Genomic DNA, 12281 nt, shown 5'->3' with positions numbered 1-12281 from the left:
TGTGACCTGATGGTCAGATGTTTACGATGTCACCTTCAGTTTAGTGAAACAGGGGAACTTTCTGGACAAGCCAGACCAATCTAGGTAGCTTGGCAGGCGGTCAAGACTACACAAAGCAACAAACCACAAATGACTCTTAGAAAAGTGTATATAAAAGCTATCTATACATTTATTGTCGACCGGAACAATAGACACAAGTAAACTTTAGTTACGTGAAAACAGTTACCACACAAAATACTCTAATATACAGCATGTATATAATATGTTTCTTAATGCGACAAATGAGGAAAACACAGCCACAACCTGTAAAGAGAGGGGGGGGGGTTAAAACACTAGGAACATTAGGCCATTCTTCTGAGTCGTTCCCTAACTTTCTAGTCCAGCCCTAAGAAGTGGGGAGCCTTGTGCTCAACAGTACAGTTATGCATAAAAGCACAAAATCGCGCAGATGGAGCAAAAAGCGGGTCTTCTTGGGAAGGCTGTAGCAAGTCAGGAACGGGCTTGAGGCGATGAAGAATTGGTTCCCACTATTCAAGTAGGATCTGCCCTTGGGGGCAGAACAGTTTTTAAAAGGTGAGATTAGCTAAGGAACGCAGGCTAACCCAGCCAAGATCGAATACCTTTAGGGGATATTTGTACATAAAAGGGATCATTTGTGCCAGGGGCAAACCGGTACCTGATGCAAGTACTCATCAACCCTCGGCACAATCTGGACCCAACATTGCCAGTTTAGTTGAGGTCCGTAGTAGGTTCGAGTAGTATTGACTCTGAGTATGGGCCAGGGAACCTGTGGGAATCATGAGGATTAGACCAGCGGTAACTGTGGCAGTTGGGTCATTTCCGGTGAAGGGAAAGCGATGTATAAGGGGACAGTTTTTACTAGTTTGTGGAACTGTAGAGGGTGCTTCAGAAGTCTGACAGGGGCATGGATCCTGTTGGGAAGGCAGGCACCTGCGGGGGAGAGAGACCTACCACCCACTCTCAGATTGAGAAGTATTTGACTGTCATGGAGTAGGAATTAGAGGAGTGTATGGCTGTGTGAGGGTACTATTTAAGCAAGTAAAGTAGGAGATTGCATGGTCTCAGGCCGCAGAATGGTTTGTGATTGTTGCTGAAGGTCTTGAATTTGATCCATACAGCCACCTGGAGCCATAAAATAGATTTTATGTCTGCGATGACATCCTTTTTACCCCATTCCATTGCCCTTTCAACAAAATCATTGGGCCTCATTACGAGAATGGAGGCAGCCATGCCCTTAAGAAGGGCATGGCTGCCTCCATACTGGGTTCCAGTACTGGGTTCCTTCAATGAGGAATTACCGGGCCATTCCAACCTTGGAGGACCCGGTAATTCCTCATTGAAAAAACCCATCCCATTCCCAATTGAGCCCCCATAGGGCTCAATGGGAATGGGGAGGGAGCTAATAACGGGCCCGTTATTAGCTCCCTGGTCCCCTTGTGGGACCCGCTAAGGACGTCTGGTCTGACCAGACGTTCTGAGCGGGTCCCACAAGGGGACCTCGTAATAGGGCGTCCTGTAATGAACGGTGCAGGTCCCGTAATGGCACCCTTCAATACGGGAGTGCCACGGTCGGAATGAGGCCCATAGTTTCAATGGGATGCACCTCTACTTCGTCCATATAAAAAAAACATATCCCTTATTCAAATGATTTGTTTTGTCTGCTAAGGGGAGGCCATCAGTGCAAGTGCCATGGATTGCATGTGCACATGGGGTTTGGGTCTAGCAAAGGGTTTGACAGACACCAAGCCTCAATGTACCTTTCACAGATGGGAAATATCCATTTGCATATCAGTCTTTCTGCCACCCACATGGGCAGTTCAGCATCGAAATGCTAGGGCAATTCTCTTCTCAACAATAGAACCAACAGCAACCCCAGACACATGTCTTCTAGACAGAGGATAAGCAATATAATTGAAGGAAAGGTAAAAGAAATGCATTAATGCATCATGAACCTGATTATATTGGCATACATTACTACTTTTAATACTATTTCTAGCATTGAAATTGCTAGTGTAATACCATTAGACTGTTTCTGCACAATGTCCAAACATTGGGGAACATCTTGATTATTTGATTGTGAGCAGACTCTGAAGACAGCTACAAATCATTTAAATCTGGAAGTCAACCTTACAACAAGTTCCAATTTTGGAGGACAGGGGTTGTTTGCAGTGTTCTGTGGCGTTGTATGTGTCATGGGAACAAAATCAGGAACCATTCCATGAGTATGCATGGCCAGCATATTCAATGTCAGATTTCTCACAAACTCAAAATCCATTTTCTGGTATATTGACTTGGCCACCCATTATTTGCTTTGTTTTGTAAAAGCCATGAGGTAACGAAGCATCCCGAAAGTTCCTGCAGTTTTCACTTGTTCCTTCCTAACGTTCTCATTGTGCGCAAGAGAGAGGAACTGAATCTGTTTTAAATGCTGTGCTTGATAATCTGGTGCACCTGGTTGACCAGGGTGGGGTCGGAGACATCCTGCTTTTAGATCTGTCGCCAGCTTTTGACACGGTCGATCACTTCACCCTGATCTCCCGTCTGTCTGCCGCCGGACTCTCCGGCCAGGTTCTTGATTGGTTCAAGGCCTTTGTTGCAGATCGTTCACAGCCTGTCTCTCTTCCATTTTTCCGCTCTGCCCCTGTCTCACTTGTCTGTGGGGTCCCTCAGGGATCGGCACTCTCCAATTTTGTTTAATGTGTATATTAAACTCCTTCTGCTTCTTCTTCAGTCACGTGGGTTCCGCTATTATTCCTATGCAGACGACACCCAGATTTTGATCCGTTTGGACCTGAATCAGTCTGAGACTGCCGTGCGACTGAGGAAATGTCTTGAGGAACTAGGGGGATGGATGAGATCCAACTGGTTAAAGCTTAATGCTAGCAAAACAGAAGTTCTGGTTGTAGGTACTTCTTCTCCCCATCTTTTCTGTACTGCCACTCTTGGCCCTCCTCCTATGCCTGTGTTGTCAGTTAGAAACTAGGGGGTTAAACTCACTGTCTCACAGGCCATGGAGGAGCAGGTGGCTACAGTCTGCAAGACTGGCCATTTTAAACTCAGGGTCCTGCAAAAGGTTGTTCCTTTTATCTCCTCAGTCTGCCAAGCCCCTGTGGTTGCCACATTAGTATTGAGTGTATTCGGCTACTGTAACTCACTCTACTTGGGGCAGCCTCTCTACCTGATCAAGCGGCTACAACTGCTCCAAAACGCTGCGGCAAGATCCATCCTCTGCCCTCCTTTTGGTACTCACATGTCCCCTATGCTGAGGCAACTGCACAGGCTCCCCATTGAGGCGCAGATTATGTTTAAGTCCATGTGCATTGTCCATCAGGCCTTCTATGGTACAGGAGCAGAGTATCTGCAGGCCGAATTTGTGCACTACTCTCTTACCTGGTCTTTCCACCCGAAGTCAGCTCTTCTGTTAGCTGTCCCCAGGTTTAGGCTGGCCCATTCAGGGGGAGGTGTCTTCTCAGTTGTGGCCGCAAAGGCCTGGAACGACCTTCCCTTTGCTTTGCGGAGCACTGTTGACCATCTAATTTTTCGTCGGAAACGGAAAACATTATTATTTTAACTGTGACATTCATTATAATATCCTTTACACCACTAGCACCATGATGCCTTTTGGGGTAGTGCACTTTAATAAGTTCTGATAACATAACTTAACAAGTACAGCTAGTCTTGTTCTGGCCTCCATACCGTCTATGCCGTAATGCAACCTTTAGGGCCTGTACTTTAGGCACATATTATGCAACACCTCCAAATCTCCATTATGGCAGAATTTGGTGAGTCCCTTCAAGTCTCTTGAAAGTGTTTTATCATACACAATCTTCTCAAGTGCTGTGTGTGGGGGGGAAATGGCACCAACCACTTCTTTGTGCGTTCCTGCTTCTTCAGTTAAGGTCCATGTGCACATTGGTGGAAATGTTTGTTTTCTCTCTTTGAGTGTATGTTGGAAAAATGGTGTATCAAAGAACGCCATTTTGTCAAGTAGAATTTCTACAGATCCATCACAAGTTTTGGAGCTCTTCCAAAGATGGTTGCTGATAGACTGAGACAATTTTAAAAGGTTTTCCTAACCCTTTTCTTTGTACCAGTAGCTGTAATCTTTTTTATTGATTGATTTGGCAACGTGCCATACATCAAATTGATGCTGAATGTGTGGAAATTACTCTTGCATGGCCTTTGCAATTCCAATGTGTCTGTCAGTGGCTATCAGGTCTATTTATTTGCATTCCCCTGGATTCCATATGTTTGATGGATTTAATGAAACCATGTTTCTCCATGGCCACAGATGATATACATTCAGACACCTGCACGATTACCAAACTCACAATTGTTTTACTTTCCATGTCTTGAACTTGGCAAGTGCAGTACTTAGCAGAAAATCCTGGACTGTCACACTGTCCGTCGCCAGCTAGCCTGACACTTTTGCCAGAGAATTTACTGTCCATTGACATCTGTTCGAGTTTCCAGGCATGACTAATTGCAGGGAATAAGAGTTCCCTCTAATATGTGTACTACTGGGTTTTAGCAAGTAACGCAAGACCCACAAATTGACAGAAACTGGAAATCTTACTGAAAGTCGATCCGCTGAACAGTAAAGCTGCTGAACAAAGTACATTTCCAAAAGGCACTTTACCGAACATCGGTTGAGCAGACCATGAAAATGTGTTATGGAGGTGGACACAGCTGGTCTGGATTTTCAGGTTGGTGCCTTGTAATACATGAGAGAAATTCACCAATGGCTCCCCGCATACACTCCCTCTTAATTTATGATCTCATTTAATCATTTGTACAATCTCTAGCAGGAAGCAGTCCAATACAATGGCCCTCATTAGGACCCCGGCATTAACCAATGGCGCTAATAGCGCCATGGTTAACTCTGGTAACTTACCGACTCCGCCATGGTTAAATGGGGAATTACCACCCCATTCCAAGGTTGGCGGGGCGGTAATTCCCCATTTACCATTGGCCCTTCCCCATTCCCATTTTTGCCCCATAGGGCTCAATGGGAGTGGGGAAGGCGGTAATTACGGTACTGCAAATTGCGGTACCATAATTACCTTCAAAGTCCCTTTGTGGGTCCCTACTTTAACGGCTGGTCCAGACCAGCCGTTAAGGTCGGGAGCGCAAAGGGACCTCATAGTAAGGCGTTAAGGGATTAACAGCGCTGCAACCTTTTACGGAGCAGTTAACCCCTTAACGCCAGGGTCCTAATGAGGGCCAATGTATTTTTGCTCCTTTAATCGTCCTGCAACACTGTGTTTTGCTACTTGACAGTGGTGGACAATTCCCCCAAACTAGGCATACTGAAGTCGAGATCTTGAGCAAATTTGTCAGTCAATTGCATTGATGCTTAAGCCTCTGTTAGTTCAGGCTGGGATATGTCTGCATGAATTGGAGAAACAGGTAACATTGAATGTTTGGTGGCTGGAACATTTTTAGAGGGAGTAGATTGTGTCAAAGGGTCTGCAAGCAATTGCAATGCATCTTCATTGTCTTCAGTTTCATCTGGGCGATTTTCCACAAAGTAGAAATGGTCCATGTTAACTTTGTATGGTTTGCAGGTGAGATTCCATTCATTTTTCGGCCACTGGACATATGCATCACAAGTCTGAATATTGACTGGACCACGCTGTGCCTCAAATAGAAGTTGCTACATTGTGAAATCCATTTGGCAAGCAACATCTTTGGTTTCAGTTGTTGTCTGAGTCTTTATACTCCTCCTCCTCCTTCTGGGTCTCTAACAGATTTATGGAAAAACATACTCAATGTATAGCACACATACAGAAGATACAATTTTCCAACTAAAACATAATATGACTAAAACATCTGCTTAAAAAACTTCTCCAAAACAAACTGGTTTGTTCTTTACTGTTGTTTTCTTAATTTGCTTCAAAACCGTGCACTTCGTTTTGCCGACCTCAACATCAAGCTCAAAAAAGGGCGTTTTTTTTTTAGTGGTTTAAATCAAGCAAGTTTATTTTTGCCTCAAACAAACATATGTACATATCTACAAACAGAATCAACTTGATGGACTTCAAAACATTAGATTTTAAAAATGTAATCCCAATCCAATGTGATGCTCAATTGTATTTTATATTAGGTTATGTATACCTCTGGTCCATGTGCCTCTTCAAATTCGACATCTTCAGTACATTCCTTGGAGAGAAGAATCATAATAAAAGTTAAATGTAAATCGAACTTAAAGGTAAAATCTTTCATTTCACAGAGCTCTTCCTCACAAAGTTGTTTAAAATGATTGCAAACCATATACTATAAGGTTTGTTGTTGCAACACAAATAGAACATGTTGCAACACAAATAGAACATTTGTATGAACATACCCTTGAAAACTTTGTACGTGATTTGGTCATAATATATATTGCAGATTTCATCTGATAATCTTTCGAGATTGACGCATGGACTTGATGTGAGATCACACTGCAAAACATAGTGATTATAATGTTGCATTCAAAAGTAACTAGCTTTGTAATGTTTCCTTTCAAATCTATTCTGCATTAGGGAGGAAGTATAATGTTAGAACCAAAATCATAAAAGTTTGAAACAGTGCAAAGTTATGTGTATTTCGGTCTCAAAGTATATCTTTTATAGGATATTTACTTTCATTGTAGCAAAGAAACTGTAAGTAAGCATACCTCATACTCTGGACCTGTCACCGACGAAGAAGTGCTTGTAGTCGATGTTCCAGCATCCCCCTATAACATATCTGTTTTAATACAGATGTAAAAGCAAAATTAAACTGAAAACATGAGATGCAGATGTTGGTACATACTGAGAGACACCCATGCATGCCACTTTTTGTAAATAACCAATACTATAAATAATCATTTTCAATATGTTTAAATTCCAAGCATAACAGATGCATGTATTGTTCATTCACATATAAAGGACCAGTACAATATAATTACTTGATAGACGAGTGAGGTTGATGTTGATTCCGCAAAAGTAATCGATGAAGGATCGTGCTCCTTCATTTTGAGTACATTGTCAGAAAAGATTACAATGGAGAAGGTACATTAGTATTATAAATGTGGCCACATCTAATGCTCTAAAATATCCCTTTGTGCGTGTCGGTTGGGCTCACCATTGAGATACTAGACGTGTCAGTGGTTTTGTCACTGGTGAGGGTCTGCTCTTCCATCGGCGAGCTTTACGTAAAGAAGGACATGTCAACCAACACATTTCGAAAAAATTAGGTGACATTTAAAGGGCCCTATGGACGTTTTTACTAAGGGTCACATTTCACAGATTTATTAGAGTGTCCCGAAAGCGGGGATAGAGAAAGTAGTGTAAAGTGAAACATTTTAAAAGTTGGGTAATTCTGGTAACTAGGGAATCTTGAGTATTATAAAATTAATGGAAATAAACACTGAAAACTCTAAACTGTTCATGAAGTTACCTTTTTAATACACTACTTTAAATTAATCAAGAGATCATTGAAAAGATATATTTATACAGACCATTGTCCCACATACCAACACACATAACAAATTCATCGTCCACTACTCACCTGAGCCAGAATGTGCCAAAACTGAGTCAGTATTGCATTTTCAAAGCAATTCACGAAGAATTCTGGGTCGACGCTTTTTTGTGTACTTTGATTGTTCGTACATATCGTTGGTAAAGTGTAGGCTGCAGACGCAGAATCGATTAGCCCTCATGCACGGGCTCTAATTTCAACCTCGTCTACTGGAAATCAGCAATTTGTAATACATTTTCTTATTTATTAAATCGATATCCTTCGAGAATATATGCAGGACGGTGCTCGTAGGTTTGACATGGCTGAAAGAAGGGCAACCGAAAATGATAGATGATGGCATTCTTGAAAAGTCTGTAAGATCTGTAGAAAAAATATAATTCATTACAAATAATTTATGAATGTGACACAGCTTTGTCTGTAAAGTTTGTTTTAAATAAAGAAAGGAAACATGTGTAATCTTGTCGAATTAACACAGCAATCACTATTGCCAGAACTGTTATTCTCGCAAATTGGAACGTATTACTGGTCCATTGAATTAACTTTCAAGCAACAAAACAAAACATGTTTTCATACATGTACCAGCAAACATTCCATTCTGTTACAATGCACAGTGATGCAATGCGCTATTTACCGAGAACAAAATACATCAGACAATCGATCCAACACTCTGGCCACCCTCCATGGGCCCCCTCCCCTCACCCTGCTGTGAGGCAAAAAAGCTTGGAGTCATCTTTGACCCTCTCTCTTCTTCTCTCCTCACATCTCGGACCTGGCCAAGAAGGCCCACTTTCAGCTGCACCTCCTCAGAGGCATTCTCCTTTTTCTCACCTTCCCCCAGAAACTCAATGTCTCCAGAGCTCTTGTTCTCTCCAGGCTGGACTACTGCAACAGTCTCTTCCTCAATCTGCCTAACTCCTCTCTTCGCCCCTTCAACTTAATCCAGCATAGAACTGCAAGATTTATCCTTGGCCTCAAGTCTAGGGACCACATCTCTCCAGCCCTAAATCTCTCCACTGGCTGCAGGTTACTGCAAGGATGAAGTTGAAGACCCTCTGCATCATCCACAAGACTTTCTGTGGCCTGGGGCCCCGCTACATCCAGCTCTCTCTCCCGAAATACCTCCCCGCTGGAGCTATTCAATCTTCTAGCTCTAACTCTCTGCAGATAAGACACTTTTCCAAGCAGAGAGTGTGGGATGGATCACTCTCTTCCGCAGGTGTCTCTCTCTGGAATGGCCTCCCTGGCCCTCTCAGACTTGAGCCAGATCTCCTTAAGTTCCAGAAGATCCTCAAGACCTTCAATTTCTCTTCTTCCTTCCCTCTCCCCCTCCCCTGCTAATGTCCCTGTCTGCCCTAGACTGGCGTCCTGTTTCCTCAGGGTCTTACAGAGCACCAGGCACCCCCTTGTCCAGTCTACCCCTGAACTACAATGCCCTTGACCCCCCCTTATCCTGCGCATACCCTTATGGGACCCCCGCCTTCACTTGCCTGGCTGGGTCTGCACCCTTGGAGCCATCCCAGCCCCTTGCTCGTACTTAGCTCATGGATCCCCCTTGACCCCCACTCTATGCTTTTCCCTGGCACTGTTCACCTGGCATCCCCTGGCACTTACTTCTCCCGGGCCCTTCCGCCTTGTTCCTGCACTCCCCAACCCTCCCCTCGACCCTACTCTTCTTGTTACTGCACTTTGCACGATTTGAATGTCACAAGGCCTAGTGTGATCGTTACTTTTTTGTCCTCCCTGTTCCCCCACCCTCTTGTCTTGTTGTGCCTCGAAACACTTGTGCATAGTCGCACTGTAAATAGAATAAGATATGAGAGGGAGAGGTGGTGCGTTGTGCAATGATTCAATATGAAGCCATTGATGGTGTGCAAATCACCTGAATGACACCAGCATCTCTCTATGCTTGCTATACAATAAATCTAGCCGAGAGCACAAGCTTTCTAACAAGACCTTCACATTTTACCTGCAAAATTGTTTTGAGTGCCTGTCACCCACATCAAATGTGAGAAATGTCTTAACATGATTAATTTGAAACTCCATTTGAAAATATCTCATACATAAAGAGAAAGAGAAAGTGCTTTCGATTACAATTAAAGTAAATACAGCTCTTACCTGCTAAAATCTAAGCAAACATCCAAAGATGATAGGAATGAAGACATTTTTTACTGAGCTAAATTCGCCTTAAAGTAAGATGCAGGTACTTGCCAATGCTTAATATCCAATCCAAATGGTCTGTGGTTTTGGCAGGCACAATATACGTCTTGGAATCCTGCAAGAGCGTTGCTACGCATTTGCAAATCAGTGAGTACGTGCGGTTAATCATTATCAGAAACGCAGGTGCCATTTTTGAGGCCTAGTAGCAGAAAGTTGCAGAGTATAACCACAACGCTTAGACATGGCCACCCAGCTTAGTTTGGCAAACATTTGACAGGAGGAACACATAGAAGTCTTAGGATTTTAAGAGGTATCTGCCAGAATTTAGAAGAGCACATCACCCCTTCACACAGCTGTTCTAACATCCATACTGCCTGCAAGGCAGCATGACCAGGTTAAAGAAGCTCACTGGGGTCATCTGGATCAGAGGGCAGCGTGCTGTGCTCGGCTAACAATCCTGACCAGTGGAGCATCAACTTTGCATTACCTGCAGCATCTACATTTGTTTATTTATTTACAGTGGTGTTTTTTAATTGCAGTCATGTTGCGTTCTGGCCAGAGAGCAGCACTAGGAGGATTTTCACCGCAGGTTTCTCTATACAGTACATTACTCTAGTAGCACCACATACAGAAATGTGAGGATCCCCATTTAATTAAGACTTTATCACCGTTTTGAAATAGAGCAGGCAGTAGTTAACAAAATCTAAACGTCACGTTTTATTTTTATTGTTTAATAAAATGATTAGCATCGCTGTTTGGTGGATAGAAAGGCATGTGGAAAAGCGGCAGGTCATCCAGTTGCTGCGCCATGTATGAACATGTACAGAAGGGTCAAAAATGGGCCTTCTGTGGATCATGTCTGAAGCGAGTGTGAATGTGTGAGTAAGGACATCTAAGACGGCCATTTTTCCATTTAATTGGTCTCCCCTGCTTCTGCAATTTTGTCTCTGCAGGCACCGCCTGACTAATGTACCATGGCAGAGTTTCCTTAGACATACAGACCCTCATTCCGAGAGTGGAGGTAGCCATGGCACTATTTGCGCCATGGCTGCCTCCAATACCGGGTCCGTCACCGGTCTGGTTGAATGGGGACTTACCGCGAAATTCTGACCTGTGCGGACCGAGTAAATCCCCATTCAACCAACCATTCCCCATTCCCATTGAGCCCTATAGGGCTCAATGGGAATGGGGAAGGCGCTAATAACGGGCTAGCGAATAGCAGGCTTGTTATTAGCGCCCTGGTCCATTAGCGGGACCCGTAAAGGACGTGTGGTCAGACCACATGTCCTTTACGGTTCCCAATAAGGGACCTCGGAATTGGGCAGTAAGGGATTACCGGCACAAGTCTCTTTACCGGTGCCCGGTATCCCTTACCGCCCAACTCATAATGACCCCCACAGAGCCGGAGACTTCCAACGGAAATAACGATGTCCAGCGACCATTACTTTAACCACTCTCCTCTTCACGCACATAACCTGGTGACCGCGCAAAACACCGCAATCAGTTGAGACTCTTTTCCTCTGTGATGGCATTGATGTTTCTTGCATTTTAAAACAGAGTACCACCTAGAAACTATAATTCTACCCCATGCTATTGCACCATACCAGCCCTTGTAACAAACATTACTGACTCACTCACAGTCATTCTCCGTTTTAGGGCAAGTCCTAATCCCAGCAGAAAGCATATGACCAGGACGGTGGCGATGTTTCTGACATTGGGTGTGCTCCTGTAGTGAGGGAGAAGGGGCCACTCCTTTTTCCGTGGTGAGTTCATTTTTTCTGCTTACCACGGATTAAGGGTATTTTTCTAAGTTGCCGATTTCAATTCCAAACTTCTTCGTTTTTTCAATACACCTTTTGGGTATCTTCTACAAATGCCAGAAAACCCAAATAGACCTATTCTTTTGCCTTTTTTTCACAGGATCTTCTACCCAATGGCCTGACAAAGGCAGACATAAGGATCTCGATCCACATCACTGCTGAAACGCGAACTTTATGAGGTGACTGATGTTAGTTCAACACTAGTCTATATGCCGTGTTTTTGGGAAATACCATTTATCCTCAATACACTCATTGCCCCAATCGCATTGGCAGACCCCACTTCGAGGAAAAAAAGGATTAAAAGTCTACTTCACAAGGGACTTAATAACAGAAATGAATTTTGCTCTCATCTAATGGCATTCAAATGAAAAAAGAACTTTGATTGATAAACTCTAATGACACAAATTGGTTTTTGATTGACCATTAATCCTATGCACTAATTACACCACAGCAAATACGTTTTTCCTGTTCTGAGCTTGTTCAACCTATATGAACCACTCTTTGGGGTTGTTTCTTTGCCACGTTTTCTCTTTTCTTCTCATAAGATAATTCTATTGAAAACCTCAATTAATTTCAACTTTTTTGTACTTTGCAGCGTGTTTTCGTGTTGTGAAATGTATGTATTTGACATGTTTCGTAATATCACGTTATTTTCATGCATGAGATATGTCAGTGACCACAATCTGTTAAGTATTACAAGGTTCTTTACGTTTGAATTTATGTATTTCAACATTCATGTTTATTTTTTCAAGATTATATATGAGCAAAAAATTGTAATCT

This window comes from Ambystoma mexicanum, chromosome 6p (assembly GCF_040938575.1).
Source record: "Ambystoma mexicanum isolate Mex_15411 chromosome 6p, UKY_AmexF1_1, whole genome shotgun sequence".
NCBI classification, from domain to species: domain Eukaryota; kingdom Metazoa; phylum Chordata; class Amphibia; order Caudata; family Ambystomatidae; genus Ambystoma; species Ambystoma mexicanum.
Note: the sequence above shows the minus strand (reverse complement) of the source record.